Source organism: Frankliniella occidentalis, unplaced genomic scaffold (genome assembly GCF_000697945.3).
Source record: "Frankliniella occidentalis isolate FOCC.00 unplaced genomic scaffold, Focc_3.1 Scaffold158, whole genome shotgun sequence".
In the NCBI taxonomy this organism is placed as follows: Eukaryota; Metazoa; Arthropoda; class Insecta; order Thysanoptera; family Thripidae; genus Frankliniella; species Frankliniella occidentalis.
The window spans coordinates 202,792-207,829 of record NW_026267284.1 but is presented as its reverse complement, the minus strand read 5'-3'; the positions used below and the strand labels follow the sequence as shown (position 1 = coordinate 207,829).

The following is a 5,038-nucleotide window of genomic DNA, read 5'->3' as shown; positions in this document are numbered from 1 at the left end:
GGGGGATAGAGTATGTATGTGTGTTATGACTCGGTCGTCATCGTGTTAAGTAATCCGCGCTCGACCCATGAAATAGTATGAGGTGTTGGGGTGTTGTTACTTGTTCGCGGTGCATCTACGTGAGCCCGTTGAGTATGATGAGTGTTTGCGGTGTGTGCGCGCGCGCGAGTGTGAGTGTCTGTGTGTGTGTATTGTCTTCACCACTCCCTGTGAATATGTGTGTGTGTGTGTGTAAGAGAGAGAGAGAGAGAGAGAGAGCGGCTCTGAGGCTCTGCTCGATGAAGCTCTTTGCAGTAATTGATAATGACCCGTACACCTCGTCTAGATATTTGATGTATGAAAAAAAATCGTGTCGGTGCGCTGTGGCTGGCCCGGGCTGGCCCAGGGTTCTGGCGCTGGCCAGCTGGGCAGCAGTCGATAATTATGGGCCGGGAGACAGCGGCGAGCAAGTCCTGTTACACCAGCCAGGCCTCCCCCCGCCGCGTTTGGGCGCAAAAGTTACTCTCGCGAGTGCGGGTGAGGAGGTGAGAGTGGACGCCTCCAATTTTAGCCACCAAAATTCTGCCCCACCATTTTCAGTAGACACTCTTAGTCTAGCCGGTCCTTTCGTCCCCTCTCTTCGTCTCTCTCGCACACCGAATGCATTCTGAATGCACACTACTCTGCACTGCGCATGGTCTGGCGTTCCCGCGCCTTGTAGAAAGTGAAGCGAGTCTCGTTTCCGAGAGGGAGTGAGAGAGAGAGAGAGGGGGATAGGGACGGTTTCAGTCCCGCCATGAAGAAGCTAACAACGGAACAACGGACCTGGATATCCGTTCCGACATCTCTGTGAAGGGACCACGTTCTTCGCCAGTCGCTTCCTACTTGACGCCAACGCCGAATAGGTAGTCAAAAAATTGATTCTAGCTGTAAGATGCCCCCCCCCCTCTCTTTCTGTACTAAGCCAGAACTTAAACCTACTCACCCTACTTTCGTTCCCCCCTTTTCTGGCAGAGTATTGCCGCCTTGGCACCTGCTGTTCAACAAGGTGTGGGTGGCCAGGGAGTGTAGCTTCTCTCGCGATGCACTATGCATTTCTCATGAAGGCGTTGCAGGCTTGGGTGCAGTGCAGTGGGCAGACGAAAAGAACGCGCAACTCACCGACATCCTCCTCAAGGGAAAAAAGAAAAGAGTGATCGCTGCAATTTCCCTCCTTCTTTTTCTCCGCATTCGGTGTAGTGGCTACCTGCATGTCTCCCCCCAAGGCTGTTCGCACATCCCAGTCACAATGTCTGGCATTACCGCCGCGATTACCGCCGCGCTGAATGACAGCATCGCGGGTAATGTCGGGAGGGAATGCGAGGATAATAACGCGATCGTTAATATGCACGAAAAGAAAAAATCGCAACGAACGTACTACTTGGCTTTATTCAAAGCAGCAGCAGCGCTGCATTTCTCCTCGAAACCGCTCTAATGAGACGTTGTGACTGTCTCCGAGGGAATGACATAATACGCACGACGGCGGGCGCAATAGTGCACCCGAGAAAAATAATCGATCAATCGCCTCTTAGAATGCACAGTGGAAATTAGGACAACACGGGGGAAGGGGGGGTACATAAACTGTAAAAATTTCTTGTCACCATAACGACAATACCAAAGCTTATTATTAATTAAGGAATGTCGTCGTGGGTTATGCCGAACTAAAAATTAGCCGTGATTTGTGTGTTTCGTCGACATCATGACAATATTTTTTTAGTGTATATGGACACCTTTCATGCGACCACGCGTTTAGGTCACCGACTCACTGTGGCTCCACGTTGTTGTTGTTGTTTTTTGTTCATTTCGTTTTTCCCCCGGTGCATACAAGTGCGGTGTGATGTGATGCGTGGTGGTGTAGCGTGCTAACTATGTGGGCCTCACTCTACTCGTTGCTCATCACGCGGAGAATGCCCGCCCTGCCTCCTCTGGAGCTGTTTGGTTCTCCCGCCAAAGCGACTGGGAGGCGCGCGCGCTCCCTCGGAAGGAAAGGCGAACCGAGTAGACAATTAACCCCCCGGTCAGGCTACTTTACTCGTGGAAATAATTGACGTTAACTCTTTGGTATTTGCAATCAGCGTCTTATTGCAAAACTTGTAGAGTTCGCATGGTAGTGTCTTCATTTAATTGAACAGTTCGGCACATTCTGGACTGTTGCTAAAAAAAATTCATCCTGGCAATTATGTAAGTGATCGTTAATGGGAAAGTGCCCAATGGGTATAGGGAGCCCAGTTAGTGGCCAGTCTGTGCGGCACGAGCCGGGACGAGCCGAGCCACACCGGGCCGGGTGCCGGGTCGAGGTGTGCCGAGCCGAGCCGATTCGTTCATTTCGGCACCCTGGACTGCTCGGGGCAACTAACTGTCACCTTCGACGCACTCAATCTGCCTTGACATGAGCCGTGGAAAACAGGGAGGGGAAGGGGGGGGGGGGGGCTCTAGAGGAAAGGGGATTCCTTCCTTCCGAAGGAGACTGACCGAATGAAATAAAAGAGAGTTTATAAGCTAACGCTCTACCGTCGTGACTCTCTGTGCCTCTCCTTCTTCCCTGCTCTCTCTCTCTCTCTCTCTCTCTCTCTCTCTCTCTCTCTCTCTCTCTCTCTCCCCCTCTCTCTCTTCTAGAAACAGCAAATAGTCTGCAATAAAACGAACGCGACGATTCCCTATCGCTTAGCTCCCGACGCTCACAGATACTTACTCGCTTAAAATTATATTTTGTCTCGTTTTGCTTTCCTAAGTTAGACAGGCAGCAGAGTTTCAAATGACGCCCATGGGTTGTAAAAGCGTCAGTACAAAATTACGAGTATGCACCACCAACCTCGGTAACAACCGCCACTGCAGCTCCACGATATGGACTGTGAACTGCGTATAAATTTAACGCCAATAGTCCCTGTTGCCTGGCGCTGTACTTTCTCATTTTCAAAGAGTTATGGGAATCACTTTCGATTTTTCTTGTGTGTGGCCGAGCCCCTGGCCGAGCCCCCCTGGCCGAGCCCTGCTGGCGGACCGGGCTCTAGACCCAGTTTGGGCACTTGGTTTTAGGTACCAACAGGTACCAGCGGCGGGTACCCCCGGCCGGCGCCACCGCTACCGGTCTTCGCCGCTTCCTTGAAGTGTTTTTCGCTGGTGGGCGTGCTGCTTGTGCGTATTGGCCCGAGGTACTTCAGCCGCGCACGTGGATCACGCCAACGCGGGGCTCTGCGCACCATGCAGTTGGGCAGTCGCATTGCACATTGCAGTTCGAACACGGCGCCCACTACGTTTAACGACTACTTTGTTCTCATTACCCACCCCGTTCCCGAGCGAGCGAGATAGAGAGAGACAAAGACGGTCGGTAAACAGTGGAGCGACCTAGTCGGTAAGTACGAGCAAGGGAGACCGACCGACCGAACCGACGTACCGGCCGACCGGCCGACGATAGTCGATAAAGAGCATGTGGGCGCGATCGCGTTCCTCCGCTGCGTCTAAAGCTCCGGACCTGGAGTCGCACGGTGCGCAGAGATCAAGGCCTGATCGGTATGCACCGACCGCGACTACACCCTCGATTGTTTTCGTCAACCTGCGTCCGACAGGGTTAGGTCACCTTGAATAAACATGAGGGACGTGATGTGAGCAGTGAGGCCCTGGGCCGGGCTGGACCTCGGCGGCGGCAGTGCAGCATGCAGGTGCAGATGTAATGATGTGTGGCAGGAGCCGCTTGGCTCCTTTTTCCCGTTTTGGACCACCATTATTTATTCCTACTGTACAGAGGAGGGCAAAGGCAATTGAAGATTGCTCAAGGAACCGAAGCGCGTTCAGCAAATTGGATAATAATGCCTCCCTTCAAGCAATACAGACTCCTCGAATCATGGCTAATGTTTTTGGCCTTTTAAGTTAACAGTCTTCGTGAACACAAAGTTGTTAAGGTACGCGATTTTTGACGGTGTACGCGGCACGGGTGTGCGGCGGCGTGTAGTACGCCTCTCGCCCCTCCCCGCAGGCGCTATGCAGGAGAGGGCAAGGACGGGGGGTGAACACACATTCACCGCTGCGGGATTATTTGGCAAAGGATTTGAGGCAAAGCGCATTACTTGCCTCACTCACGCCACGCCCCGCCACGCCCCGCCGCGCCCCGCCACGCCCGGGCCGATTGTGGCCGTCAAGATCGAAGCTCAGCGGCGGCAATCCCATAGACATGTGATGCCATCACACACACACAGCAGCGAACAACAAGGGCCCCGCGCGAGACCGGCAACGACGACGGCGGCGTGGCCGCCAATTTGGGAGATAGTCATCCTCGGCAACGAAAACGAGGTATGCGTGCGGTGCGGTACGCGCGCGTCGTCTGCTGCACGCGCCGACTTACCCGCCCCGCCTCCTCCTCACGCAGCGGTACTTACTGCGGCTCGCTCCCCAAACCAACAAACGACTCGGCCGGCTGACCCTGGGGCCGGGCCGCGGCGGGCACGCGACACTTAGAGTGACGTCACGGCGCCGGGGGAAGACCTGCACGCATGGGGGCATGGGCCAGTCAGCTGATGAGCGGGCGGACGGACGGACGGACACGCGGCGCCGTATGCGAGGCTGCTGCTGGCGGCATACGTCGTATTAGCAGGGAAATTTGCAGAACACGGCGCGGCACAGTTGTTGTTGTTGGTGCCGTTCCGCCCCCGCGGCCACGGCTGCTGCTGCAGCAGCAGCAGCAGCAGCCCCCTGCTGTCGCAATGTAGTAGTTATGTAGTACAGCGCGCCAGGCGGGGCCGACCGGGGCGCCGCAGGGCTTGGAGCCCTTCCAGCGCCGGTCTAAAATAAAAATAAGGAACGCCCTCGATGTGCGTGCTCGGTTTTTAAAAGATCATTGTCGTGAAGTTGGTTTTCTCTCGACTGGGACTCAACCAGGCTCGTGCAGACGTACTGAACCGCCCGTTACAGGTCGGCGGAACACCGCACCTCCTAGCTTGATTGATGGGTGGATGGGTGTCAAACCGGAAGTGATCTTCTGGCAAGACTTGTATGAGAGGGAGGGAGCGAGGGAGGGAGGGAGGGA

General features: G+C 54.9%; 1 protein-coding gene across 4 annotated transcripts in view; it reads left to right on the top strand.

Annotated features, from left to right (window-relative positions):
- The window catches only part of LOC113216066 (uncharacterized), a 26,120-nt gene that overhangs the window by 1,288 nt on the left and 19,794 nt on the right, over window positions 1-5,038 (top strand). The window lies entirely within an intron of this gene.